Source organism: Mobula hypostoma, chromosome 1, assembly GCF_963921235.1.
Source record: "Mobula hypostoma chromosome 1, sMobHyp1.1, whole genome shotgun sequence".
NCBI classification, from domain to species: Eukaryota; Metazoa; Chordata; class Chondrichthyes; order Myliobatiformes; family Myliobatidae; genus Mobula; species Mobula hypostoma.
This window is the reverse complement of record NC_086097.1, coordinates 233,038,925-233,053,588: the sequence shown is the minus strand read 5'-3', so window position 1 is coordinate 233,053,588 and position 14,664 is coordinate 233,038,925. Positions and strand designations below refer to the sequence as shown.

The 14,664-nt window shown below is 43.3% G+C and overlaps 1 protein-coding gene across 4 annotated transcripts in view; it reads left to right on the top strand.

Annotated features, from left to right (window-relative positions):
* Nucleotides 1-208: 208 nt before the first annotated feature.
* kcnv1 (potassium voltage-gated channel modifier subfamily V member 1) overlaps nt 209-14,664 on the top strand; it is a 49,277-nt gene continuing 34,821 nt past the window's right edge. For 3 of the 4 annotated variants that reach the window (XM_063042222.1, XM_063042207.1, XM_063042214.1), the window contains exon 1: nt 209-796. The gene's annotated coding sequence lies outside the window, so the exon portion shown is untranslated. Of the gene's footprint in view, nt 797-1,153; nt 1,630-14,664 lie in introns of those variants that run through there. The other variant, XM_063042232.1, reaches the window with a different exon arrangement.

Sequence of the window (14,664 nt, the reverse complement as noted above, 5' to 3'; positions counted from 1 at the left end):
GAGATTTTAACAACTAATTTAGCGCCAATGTAAGAGATAGAAGGTGGCATTGACAAAATAGTTCTGAAATTTTTATTTGAATTTTAAAATTACAGTGACAATGGGGAAGTGGGATCGAATAAAAGCAGAAAGAAGAGTGGAGGTTTCAAATATTTGGGTTTAATGAAACATCCTTGTGTTGTCTGTGACGGGGGATCCGGGACTACTGTACTTTATCGAACCCGCCGTGTGTCACACGACGTGGGGTTTGGGAATTCACTTCATTTTAACGGAGTTGGAAATGAAGGTGGGTGTTTGGCTTCTGCGGTTTTCGCAGGCTGATTAGTCACAGGGACCGGTCAGCGCAGAGCCGGTCCCCCTGCAGGGAGCCGCCAAACGGGAACGGTCGCCCAGGTCTCTGGCCACTGTCCCGGAGGGAGAGTGACTCCTGCGCCGGGCAGTTTGAAGGTGCCGCCTGTCAGGCTGACTTGTAGGAGCCATACAACGGCGTTGAAATGTCCTGGCGGAGCGGTTGATCGCAACTTCGACGCGGGTCCGCCGAGTACTCCCAATGAGGGAGGCTCACGCCGGCAGGAATTCGATGTTCAAATGCAGCCGCTACTGCCGGGAGGGATGCCGTGTGGTTTAGGTCGCTGATACGCTTTCCCCTAGGACCATGTGGATTGGAGAGAAAGGGGCTGAGCAGGGAGCTGCCCGGGTTACTGCTCTCAGACCGAACTCATAACGCTGGGCAAGGACTCGCCATTCACGCCAGTACCGGCTTCTGCCCGGGACCTCCAGCGAGGAAACCAGTGAGGTACGTCTCCCAGCGCAGCCTTCGGCTTCTTTCCGAACTATATCTCCCAACCTATCACTTGCTATACTTTGTTTTAAACTTTTGCATGTCTTGCATCGACTCTGATGCACTTGAAATTTACTGGTCTGTTTGTTCAGCGTTTTTCTTTTCGCCTTATCTGTGGATAACCCGCGCGCGGTCTCGTTGAACCACCCGACGGACAAGGTAACCGTGAAGGTTTGAGTTGCGATAGGCATATAATTCTGAAGGTTTTAAACGCGATCCGACTGTGTTTACGCAGGAAATTAATCGAACGAGATCTGAAGCAAAAACCATTAGGACTAAACGATTAGAAAAATCGAATAGCGAAGTAATTTTAACACTCCGTCACATTAAATAGACGCACTTTATACTGTTTTACTCTCATATTAGTAAATGCTTCCTGAATCCTGCCCGCTGCTGACTCGTGGTTTCGGCTGTTCGGAGGCAAAGAAACAAACTCGAATTTCCAACGGGCTTTAATGTAGGGTACAGCGGACAATACGGGGAATCGACAGACCGGCGTTTATCCATATCCTGGACCTCCAACCAACAACAACGCTGCTTCGGGTGAAAGAAAATTGGTGCTGTTTCCCTGCTGTCCCAGGATGGAAAAGTAGGAAATTCAGTCTCTTAGTTTCTCAAACCCAAAACTAGTCTCTAACCTAGTTTGTGGTCACTGCTTCCAATCGTGTTGATGACATTTTAATTGGATGACTTTCTAGTGAAGCAGCCTGGGGAGTTTATCGGAAGGCGTTTCCGTGAATTGTCACGGTCGGCGGTCAGTAACGTTGCCACGAGGTTCCTTTCAAAAGGTGAGCCCTAACTTTGCAAACATTGGGTAGCTTTTACTGTATTCACTCTTGTTTTATTCATAGTAGTGTATTATTGTCACGACAGTACCAAGATGTGCGGGCGGCAGGGCACCGTGGCGGTTAGCAAAAACGCTTTACCGTACCAGCGACCCAGGATCGATTCTGCCTGTAAAGTATTTGTATGTTCTCCCTGTGACCATGTGGGTTTCGTACGGGTGATCCGGTTTCCTCCCGCATTTCAAAGACCAGCCGGCTGGTTGGTCAATTAGTCATTGAAAATCATCCCGTGATTAGGCTGGGCCAGTGTTAAATCAGGGACCGAAAGGGCCTAACCTGTGCTGTATCTCAGTAAAAATATGAACAGAAAGACACAGTGAAACACTCGGCTTTGCAAATCATCCCTGCAGGCCGTTTCCAAACATAAAACTTGCAGGTAGTACAAGGGAAAAGCAGTTCCAGAAGGCAGAGTTGCCGGGAAATTGTAGTGTGGGCAGATAATAAGCAATAGCTCAATTTCATAGTCAAACATCATCAAATGCTTCCCGCACCCTTGCCCCTCTGACCCACTAAGCCTTCTCCCAGACTTTTGAGCAATCCACATTTCTTCAATTCTCCCCTCTTGATTCTCACCAAACTCCCCAGCTTCGCCATTGATTGCCTTGCTTTCAACTGAAGCTCTAAAACTCACTCCCTAACGAGTAACACCTCTCTGCCGCTCTTTTTTTTTAAGGTGCCCTTTAAAATGAACCTATGAGCTTTTGAGCAATTGCCTGTTATTGCGTTGTTCCGTGAGCCTCGATAATGCTACAGTGAAGTGCCTGGGATTGTTAGAAACAGCGTGTTACTGGTTGTCGTTGGCTGAAGCTGATCTTCCACTGCTCAAAGTTCGTGGGCCACTTCTCCCGGCGTGGCCTAGGGACAAGCTCGGCACTGGGAGCCTGGCACCCAAGCCGCCTGGCAGGCTGGCTGGGGCACAGAGACCGTCTTGGCACAAACGGCAGGGCTGAATTTGCAGGCAGTTTTGACAATCCATCTGCAACAATGAAATAAGTCACAACCACAAAACATAAAAACATTAATCAACATTTTTAACTTAAAAAAGAACAATTAAAACATTTAAACGAGCAGCTAACTGAAGGAAGCCCCACTTACTTTTCACCTGACGGGGATTCATCTCGGTTATTTGAAGGGGGATGTATCTGGCTGAGGCACACTGGGCAGTTTTGCGACATGAGAGGTGGGAACCCTTTTTATAGTTCTGCTGAGTTCTGGGAGTCTAATGGTGTAACACACAGGTAGGCAAGAGGGGAGCAGAAGCCACAGTGAGCTTAAGGCCATGGTAGTACCAGACAGTGAGCCAAGTTGAGATAAGGTAGACAATTGTCAACAATAACAGTGGTAAGTGGAGGGGACTTGGAATTCCCTTATACAATACCTTTCAAAAGTCTTAGGCTCATTGATATAGCTAGAGTACCTAAGACTTTTGCACAGTACTGTAATATTTTTCCCTGCATGGGTTAATTTTGATTTGATTTGAAACGCATGGTGAAAAGACATCCATCTCCACTCTCTCTTTATTTGCCCTTGAAACAGCAATAAGGTCAAAGTAAAATTTATTATCAGAGTACATACGTGTAGTCACATACAACCCTGAAATTCTTTTTCTGCGGGCACACTTAGCAAGTCTATAGAACTGTAACTGTAAACAGGATCAATGGACAACAAACTGTGGAAATGTAAATATAAATAGCAATAAATAACGAGTATGAAATAACAAGATAAAGGAGTCCTTAAATGAGTGTAGTTATCCCCCTTTGTTCAAGAGTGCGATGGTTGATGAAGATGAGCATGATGGGTAACGTAGATGAACTGAACACACTGATGAGGGAGAGGGAGAAGTGGAGGGTCCGTCATCGTGCCCGACGCCGGCCCCCTAGGCCTGAGTCAACATAGTAGTAGTAGTGATGGTTGAGGGGTAGTAACGGTTCTTGAACCTGATGGTGTGAGTCCTGAAGCATTTGCACCTTCGACCTGATGGCAGCAGTGAGTAAAGAGCATGGCCTGGGTGGTGAGGATCTTTGATGATGGATGCTGCCTTTCTATGGCAATGTTTCATGCACAGTAGATGTGCTCAATGGTTGGGAGGGTTTTATCTGTGATGTACTGGGCCAAATCCACCATCTTTTGTCGAACTTTCCACTCAAAGGCATTGATCTTCACATACCAGGCTGTAACACAGCCAGTCAGCACACTTTTCACCACATATCGATAGAAGTTTGCCAAGGTTTCCAATGACATGTTGAATCTCTGCATATATGTGATTATTAAATTTTATTAATATTGGTTAAAATTCAGTAGAATCAGTGAAAGTCTTAGGCCATATGTATTTGCACAGTCTTGTATCTGTAACTGAAGCTTTAATTCCTTAGTGTATAATGTCAACTTGTTAAAATCCTTGGCAAATTATTGGCTGTGTCTACTTATGTGTCTGCTTCTGTGTCTTCTTGCTTGTTGCTCCAGTAATTTCCTACCATATTCACTGTATTCCTGTCCTCTTGAACATTTTCTTTTTCTCTATTGTTATTGGATATTGGAGATCCAACTATTTGAGATTTTTTATTAGAGGTTTCATTGTCTTAAAAGAAATCTGTTTTGGAATATTTTTACCAATTGGAACATGTTCAGAAGTGATTATACACAAACACCATTGCCGTTTATAGTATATCCAGTTAAAATAAGTTAAATATAAATTATGTTAGCAAGAAAAATCCAAGTTCAAGTTTACATTCAAGTTTCCTGTCATCTGACTGTGCATATATACAACCAAATGAAACATTGTTCCTCTGGACTCTGATGAACTCACTAAACATACAGTATATCACACAGCACACCAGAATCTGGTTTAATATCACTAGCGTACATCGGGAAATTCAAGCAACACACATCAAAGTTGCTGGTGAACACAGCAGGCCAGGCAGCATCTCTAGGAAGAGGTACAGTCAACGTTTCAGGCCGAGACCCTTCGTCAGGGCTAACTGAAGGATGAGTTAGTAAGAGATGGGGGAGGGGGAGATCCAAAATGATAGGAGAAGACAGGAGGGGGAGGGATGGAGCCAAGAGCTGGACAGGTGATTGGCAAAAGAGATATGAGAGGATCATGGGACAGGAGGTCCGGGGAGAAAGACAAGTGGGGGGGAAACCAGAGGATGGGCAAGGGGTATAGTCAGAGGGACAGAGGGAGAAAAAGGAGAGTGAGAGAAAGAATATGTGTATAAAAATAAATAACAGATGGGGTACGAGGGGGAGGTGGGGCATTAGCGGAAGTTAGAGAAGTTGATGTTCATGCCATCAGGTTGGAGGCTACCCAGACGGAATATAAGGTGTTGTTCCTCCAACCTGAGTGTGGCTTCATCTTTACAGTAGAGGAGGCCGTGGATAGACATATCAGAATGGGAATAGGACGTGGAATTAAAATGTGTGGCCACTGGGAGATCCTGCTTTCTCTGGCGGACAGAGCGTAGGTGTTCAGCAAAGTGGTCTCCCAGTCTGCGTCGGGTCTCGCCAATATATAGAAGGCCACATCGGGAGCACTGGACGCAGTATATCACCCCAGTCGACTCACAGGTGAAGTGTCGCCTTGTTTACGTCGTGAAATTTGTTGTTTTGTATCAGTAGTAAAATGCAATGCATAATAATTTTAAGAAACTATAAATTAAAGTAAGCATATATGAAAAAATAAATTGTAATGCAAAAACAGAGCAAGAAAAGCATTGTAAGGTAATGTTCTTGTGTTCATTTTCCATTCATAAATCTGATGGCAGAGGAAAAGAAGCAGCTCCTGAGTGTCTTCAGGTCTTCAGACTCCTGTACCTCCTCTCCAATGGTAGCAATGAGATAAGAGGATGTCCTCGGTGATGGAAGTCCTTAATGATGGATGCCGTCTTTTTGAGGCGTCGCCTTTTATGGTGTCTGCCATGCTGGGGAAGCTAATGCCCATCATAGAGCTGGTTAAGTTTACAACTTTCTCTAGCTTTTACCCATCAAGATATTATCAAAATAAGTTAATAAATTATAATTGGAAGTGCATGTAGTGCACAGCACAGGTAAACAGCTCACTGTCCTGATGACAAGACTTCAGTGATGGCCAGGTATTCATTAGTCTCACAGCCTGATGGAAGAAGCTGTTACCCAGTCTGGCAGTCCTAGTCCTAATGCTTCTGTTCCTTCCAAACGGTAGTGGATCAAAGAGATTGTGGGATAGGTGGTAGAGATCCTCAATAGTTCTTAAGACCTTTGTATACAACACTAACTGTAAAGCTCACAAAATAGTGAGGGAGGGAGACCCCCATGATCTGCTCGATGGCTTTTACTATCCATTGTAGGGTCTTACAGTCAGGTAGTTTGCAGCTTCCATACCCACAATGAGGCAGACAGACTGGACACTCTTGATGGTAGAAAGCTGTTAGAATAGAGGTGTGGAGACTTGCACTCCTCAATCTCCTCAGAAAGTACAGTCGCTTCTTGGCTAATGAGGAGACGTTGTGGGTCCAGGTTAGATTGTCTTCTACGTCCACACCAAAGAACTTTGTGCTCGTCACTCTCTCCACAGCAGAGCATTGATGTACAACAGAGAGTGGTGGACCTGCACCTTCTGAAGTCTACATGAAGGTGTTCTGAGAGGTGTTCAGACCTTCTCTGTAAGAAATGAGCCATCTAACGCGTTTGTTTCATTTAGCATGCTAAATAAATCTGTGTAAACTCCTCTGAATGAGATTCCAAATCACAAATCATATACACAGTATTTATAGCAGAAAATGAGTAATTTGGGACACCTGGCTTTCTGCCACCTTCTTCACAGAATCATATAATTAATCCAACAGGTGTAGGTGTCAGCCCACCAGGTCTATGACACTTCACAGCCCCATTCCCTGCTCTTTCCCCATCACCCTACAATTTGTTGTCTCCAGTGCTTAACATGTTGTCTTTCAAAAGCTTAAATTAATTCTGTTCTACTACTTCTGGATGCAGTAAATTCTAGCTGTCCACTCTGCCTCTTTTAATCTTTTACATCTCATGTGTGTAAGTGTGTTCATCTCCATAAGTGTAATCAATGTCCAGAGGGGTGGGGTGGAAATATGTCACTACCAAATGAGGTGTAAGGCGCTCCTTCCCTCCATTAGCCTGATTACCCTTGGACAAGATGTAGCACCTGATTAGTCCCCTGCCAACTTATTACCACCCCATCAGCCTCAGCATCCATCATGTTATCCTCCACAAGTTCCGCCATCTCCAAAGGGATCCTACCATGATACATATCTTTATCTTTATCTCTCCCCCCCAGCCCAAAACTTCGATTATCTACGCAGTTCCATATATGCTGCCTGACCTGCTGAGTTCCCCCAGCATTTTGTGTGTGTTGCTTTGTATTTCCAGCATCTGCAGACTTTCTTGTGTTTATGGTCTCTGAGGAGTATTGATAATGGCCTGGGTCACCCATCTTGTAAGGACACTGCCCAGAACAAGGCAATGGCAAACTACTTCTGGAGAAAAATTTGCCAAGAACAATCACGGTCATGAGACCATGGTTACCTACATCATATCACATGGCACATAGTGATGATGATGACTCTGAATCCATAAGAATTATGTTTCCATCATTTAGTGAGTGGAGTGTTCTTTTAAGAATAGTAATAAGTGTTTAATTGCAGTCCTTGGAATAATATTTGCCCCTCCCCTCTTTCCTAAGTATTTTCCAACCCACACATTTTATTTGTCACCTGTTCTTTTACATGACTGTATTTCAGTTCCTCCTTTGTTTCTTTACTTTGTATACTGGGTAAAGGCTAGCAATTTGATATGTCTTTAATAGTTGTTCATTTGGTTTTAAAGACTTTTCTGTCCTTTTATTCAAGATTACACCTTTAGTAACTGTCATCCTTGCCTTTTCTTACCTTCGCTTGCCTTTTCCTTCAGGCTTGTTATCTTCGGACTTTATTTTTGACCATATTTATTTTCAAAGTCAATTATTTTTCCACCTTCCCAGCCCATCACTGTTAATTGACAGACTTAGCTTTGAATCAACTGTTGCAAGAAAAGTCATGGGTACAAAATGAGGATGTAACAACATCAATACTCAGTGCCATAAATGTCAAACTGGTACTTTTTTGGGAGGATATTGGTCCCTTGTTTGTCTTTATTCTGCACTTCCAAAATAAATTACAGTTTGCCTTACTACAAACCCACTGCAGTAATTTGTATACCTGTAATCCGATTTTTGTTCCTAAAATGCTGGATGACTTTCTTCACTAAAATCTACCAGTAGTTTATTGGATACTTAGTCTGGTTTCTTCAGGATCATTTGCCTCCAGAATTCTAATAGCTGTCTTCAAACACCAACAAGATGTAAAGTTAGATAAATTGCCATTAATTCTTTAAAACTGCAAAGGCAGAAGTTTTTAATTTGAGAGAACGATGGTGCTGCTTTTGTGGAATTCAATCTTCTTAGCCCTGAGGGCATCACTACGGGAGTTCCATAGACCATAGAACATAGAAACTACAGCACAGAAACAGGCCCTTTGGCCCTTCTTGGCTGTGCCGAACCATTTTCTGCCTAGTCCCACTGACCTGCACACGGACCATATCCCTCCATACACCTCCCATCCATGTATCTGTCCAATTTATTCTTAAATGTTAAAAAAGAACCCGCATTTACCACCTTGTCTGGCAGCTCATTCCATACTCCCACCACTCTCTGTGTGAAGAAGCCCCCGCTAATGTTCCCTTTAAACTTTTCCCCCCTCACCCTTAACCCATGTCCTCTGGTTTTTTTCTCCCCCTGCCTCAGTGGAAAAAGCCTGCTTGCATTCATTCTATCTATACCCATCATAATTTTATATACCTCTATCAAATCTCCCCTCATTCTTCTACGCTCCAGGGAATAAAGTCCTAACCTATTCAACCTTTCTCTGTAACTGAGTTTCTCAAGTCCCGGCAACATCCTTGTAAACCTTCTCTGCACTCTTTCAACCTTATTAATATCCTTCCTGTAATTTGGTGACCAAAACTGAACACAATACTCCAGATTCGGCCTCACCAATGCCTCATACAACCTCATCATAACATTCCAGCTCTTATACTCAATACTTTGATTAATAAAGGCCAAGGTACCAAATCTCTTTGCGACCCTAACTACCTGTGACGCCACTTTTAGGGAATTTTGTGTCTGTATTCCCAGATCCCTCTGTTCCACTGCACTCCTCAGTGCCTTACCATTAACCCTGTATGTTCTATGTTGGTTTGTCCTTCCAACGTGCAATACCTCACACTTGTCAGTATTAAACTCCATCTGCCATTTTTCAGCCCATTTTTCCAGCTGGTCCAAGTCCCTCTGCAGGCTCTGAAAACCTTCCTCACTGTCTACTACACCTCCAATCTTTGTATCATCAGCAAACTTGCTGATCCAATTTGCCACATTATCATCCAGATCATTGATATAGATGACAAATAACAATGGACCCAGCACTGATCCCTGTGGCACACCGCTAGCCACAGGACAGGATCCCACCTCCCACCACTTCAAGGATAAATGACAGAATTATGAACATTCACTGAAGATTGTGCAGCGTTCTGTCCTTGTTTATAATTCCTTAGATAAGAAAACAGTTAGATCCCCAATTGGGAGTTTTATGAACTGGATAAATCCATGATTCCCAACATAAAGTGTTAAGCAATGGCTTTGTGGATGATACAAAGATAGGTGGAGGGGCACATAATGTTGAGGAAGCACGGGGGCTGCAGAAGGGCTTGGACAGATTAGGAGAATGGGCAAAGAAGTGGAAGACAGGATACAGTATTGGGAAGTGTATGGTCATGCACTTTGGTAGAAGGAATAAAAACATTAGCTGCTTTCTAAAAAGGGAGATAATTCAAAAATCTGAGGCGCCGAAGGACTTGAGAGTCCTTGTGCAGGATTCTCTAAAGGTTATTTTGCAGGTTGAGTCAGTGGTGAGGAAGTCAAATACAATATTAGCATTCATTTCAAGAGGACAAAAGTATAAAAACAAGGATGTAATGCTAAGGCTTTATAAGGCACTGGTGAGGCCTTATTTGGGGTGTTATTTGCAGATTGGGACCCTTTATCTAAGAAAGGAGGTGCTGACATTGGAGTGGGTTCAAAGGAGGTTCACAGAAATGATTCCAGGAATGAAATAATTATCATATGAGGAGCCTTTGATGGCTCTGGATCTGTACTCACAGGAATTTAGAAGAATGAGGGTGGATTGAATTAAAACTTGTACACTGTTGAAAGGTCTTGATAGAGTGGATATGGGGGGAGTCTATGATCAGAGGACACAACCTCCATTAGAACGGAGATGAGGAGCAATTTCTTTTAACTGAGAGTAGTCAATCTGTGGAAATTGTTGCCTCAGAAAACTGTGCAGACCAGGTCATTTCAGGCAGAGGTTCTTGACTAGTTGAAGCATGAAAGGTCACAGGGAGACAATAGGTGACTGGGATTGAGAGGGAAATGGATCTATGTGTGAGTGGCCTAATTTTGCTCCTATGTTTTATGGGCGTATGTGGAATTGCAGTATACTGAATTCCATGGGAAAAGGGTTGGGAAGAAGCAGTGGTTCACAGGGGGATCTATGGTATACATTGCACTGAGGTCTCTTTCATATGGAATTTGGGTGACTGAGCTGCAAAGAGGGGCTTGTGACAGAGAGCAGCAGCAACCTGAACTCATCCCTAGGAAAGAAAAAAAAAGTCAAGATCAGAAACCTCGTTGAATTGTCTTCGAGTATACCTATACTGAAGAATTTTAAATCTTCTTTTTGACAGTTCGGTAAGACACTCTAACTGCTGCTCTACTGCAAAGGATTATTTGAGGAGGTTGGAAGAGAAATCTGAGAGAATGAAGAAAGAATTTGGAGACTTGCTCATTTTCAAGTAATTCTATTTCAGATGAAACTAATTTAGTAAAACCTCAAATGAAAATGGATCTTCCTGCAGATACAGTTCATAGGAGGTGAGACACCATCTATGGAACAAGAGGAAAGGTCAATGCTAAACATTCATAAGAAGCGACAAAAGTTAAAAATCACAGATAGTTCAAGTTGCAGAGAAAGTGAAAGGGCAGAGAGAATAATGGAATGTCTGAAATAACAAGACAGAAGAAAGACTGAATATCACAAGTGATCGAGGAGAGAGATGAAGATTTGTTGACTGCAATGAAGAGAAACAAATTGAAGGAGATGAATAAAAACAAAGGTGGAGAGAGGGAAATAAAATGAAAAAGAAACAGAAGCACACTTAGAGGTGTTGCTGTAGATGCTGTAAATCTGAAATGAAAATAGGTGCGGCAGCACCAGGGGAGGGATCAATGAAGTTGCTGGTTAAGGCTGAAAGTCTGTCCTTATAGAAACTGTGCAGTCTGGTTATCTCGTATTATTGAATTCAATGTTGAGTCCAGAGAGCTGTGACTCCCAAGTCAGAAGATAAGTTGCTCTTCTCTGGGCTTGAGTTGACCTTCACTAGAACAAAGTAAGAAGCAAAAGATGCAGGAAGAATGGAAGTGTGAAGAATTAAGGTTGCTGGTAAACCAGATATTTGGCTCACCATCGTGGGATATACTGAGGTTTTCTGAAGAAGCAGTCACAGATTCATAGAGTACAACAGTACAGAAACAGGCCCTTTAGCCAATCTGTATATACCACTTACACTGCTATCTCATTCCACATTAGCAACACCATCCAAGTGAAGAAACTCCCCTTCTTCACTTGAAATTAAATATTTCACCTTCCACCCTAGTTTTAATCTCATCAAACATGAGGGGGAAAAGCCTGCATGCATTCTCCCTGTCTATATCTCATAATTTTGTGTACATTCGTAACATCTCTCCTCATTTTCCTGTGCTCCAAGGAATAAAGTACAAATACATTCAACCTTTCTCTGCAACTCTGGTCTTCAAGTCCCAGCAACATCCTTGTAAGTTTTCTCTGCACTCTTTCAAGCTTATTGACATCTTTCTGGTAAGTAGGTGACCAGAACTGCACAAAATACTCCAAATTCAGCATCACCAATGTCTTATACAACTTCAACATTACATCCCAACTCTTATACGCTGTGCCTTGATTTATGAAGGTCAATGTAACAAAAGTTTTTCTCATGATCCTATCTACCTGTGATGCCTCAGTCATCCAATCTGTGCTTGGTTTCCTACTGTGCATCGATCAGCACCAAATGCAGTGCACAAAATTGGAATGAGAATCAGAATCAGGTTTAATATAGACATAGAAAATAGGTGCAGGAGTAGGCCATTCGGCCCTTCGAGCCTGCACCGCCATTTATTATGATCATGGCTGATCATCCAACTCAGAACCCAGCCTTCCCTCCATACCCCCTGACCCCTGTAGCCACAAGGGCCATATCTAACTTCCTTTTAAACATAGCTAATGAACTGGCCTCAACAGTTTGCTGTGGCAGAGAATTCCACAGATTCACCACTCTCTGTGTGAAGAAGTTTTTCCTAACCTCGGTCCTAAAAGGCTTCCCCTCTATCCTCAAACTGTGACCCCTCGTTCTAGACCTCCCCAACATCGGGAACAATCTTCCCGCATCTAGCCTGTCCAATCCCTATAGGATCTTATACGTTTCAATCAGATCCCCCCTCAATCTTCTAAATTCCAACGAGTACAAGCCCAGTTCATCCAGTCTTTCTTCATATGAAAGACCTGCCATCCCAGGAATCAATCTGGTGAACCTTCTTTGTACTCCCTCTATGGCAAAGATGTCTTTCCTCAGATTAGGGGACCAAAACTGCACACAATACTCCAGGTGTGGTCTCACCAAGGCCTTGTACAACTGCAGTAGTACCTCCCTGCTCCTGTACTCGAATCCTCTCGCTATAAATGCCAGCATACCGTTCGCCTTTTTCACCGCCTGCTGTACCTGCATGCCCACTTTCAACGACTGGTGTATAATGACACCCAGGTCTCGTTGCACCTCCCCTTTTCCTAATCGGCCACCATTCAGATAATAATCTGTTTTCCTATTTTTGCCACCAAAGTGGATAACTTCACATTTATCCACATTAAATTGCATCTGCCATGAGTTTGCCCACTCACCCAACCTATCCAAGTCACCCTGCATCCTCTTAGCATCCTCCTCACTGCTAACACTGCCACCCAGCTTCGTGTCATCCGCAAACTTGGAGATGCTGCATTTAATTCCCTCATCCAAGTCATTAATATATATTGTAAACAACTGGGGTCCCAGCACTGAGCCTTGCGGTACCCCACTAGTCACCGCCTGCCATTCTGAAAAGGTCCTGTTTATTCCCACTCTTTGCTTCCTGTCTGCTAACCAATTCTCCACCCACACCAATACCTTACCCCCAATACCGTGTGCTTTAAGTTTGCACACTAATCTCCTGTGTGGGACCTTGTCAAAAGCCTTTTGAAAATCCAAATATACCACATCCACTGGTTCTCCCCTATCCACTCTACTAGTTACATCCTCAAAAAATTCTATGAGATTCGTCAGACATGATTTTCCTTTCACAAATCCATGCTGACTTTGTCCGATCATTTCACCGCTTTCCAAATGTGCTGTTATCACATCCTTGATAACTGACTCCAGCAGTTTCCCCACCACCGACGTTAGGCTAACCGGCCTATAATTCCCCGGTTTCTCTCTCCCTGACATATGTTGTGAAATTTGTCGTCTTTGTGGCAACAGTACAATGCAATACATAATAATAGATAAAATTGTGAATTGCTGTATATACACACACAATAAACATTAAGCAGTTAAATCAAGTAAGTAGTGGGGAAAACAAAAAAGTGGTGTTCATGGGTTCAATGTCCATTCAGAAATCAGATGGCAAATGGAAAGAAGCTGTACCTGAATTGTTGAGTGTGTGCTTTCAGGCTTCTGTACCTCCTCCCAGATGGTAGCAATGAGAACACAGTCTGACCTGGGTGATGGGGGTCCTTAATGATGGACACCGCCTTTTTGAGGCATCGCTCCTTGAAGGTGTTCTGGATACTACGGAGCCTAGTGCCCATAATGGACGTGACTAAGCTTACAACTCCATGCACCTTATTCTCATCCTGTGCAGTAGCTTCCCACGCCCCCCCCACCCCATACCAGACAGTGATACAGCTAGCTAGAATGCTCTCCATAGCACAACTGTTGAAATTGGCAAGTGCCTTTGGTGACATACCAAATCTCCTCAAACTCATTATGAAATATAGCCACTGTTGTGTCTCCTTTGTAGCTCCATCAATATGTTGGTCCAGGTTAGATCCTCAGAGATATTGACAACTGGGAAGAAATACAAGTGAACAATTTTTTCTCTGGAAAAGAGCGTTCCAATCCCTGGTGGATGCCAAAGGAAGAGGTCAAGGGCAGGCATTGAATTTCTTGTAGGTTGCGAGGGAAAATATCTCCAGAGGGGGAGATCATGTTGATGGAGATGGAAGGATGATCCAGGGAGTCACAAATTCAGAAAGATGCTTAGAATATATGGAAGTGATTAAACTACTGAGAGATAGAACAACAAATCAGTGGTTAATTTTCAATGTTTCACTGGTTTAAAAAGATTCTTTAACACAGTACTAGATATTACTGATGTGTTTTGGGAATGCTGAAAATAGAAAGAAGAGAAACCTTCTCATTGAGCTGTGGGAAACACCACTCAAGAACACTCATATTGTTGGAAGAGCAGACAGAAAAAGCACTGACAACCTTGTATTGTTACCAGGAGAATGTGAAAGGCACGTAACCTGTCTGAAGCTGCCCATTCACCCACCTCTTCAAGCAGCTCCTGACCCACAGTGGCCTCATCAGGCACCTCAAGACCTGCAGAATTGGATTAGAAGCAGGAAGGAGGGGAAAAAAAATTATTTCCTGTGACTCTGCAACATCTCAGCGGCATGGTGGTGAAGTGGTTAACACAATGCTATTACAACGTCTGCAGCATGGGTTCATTTCTGCTGCTGTCTGTGAAGAGTCTGCACATTCTTCCCATGA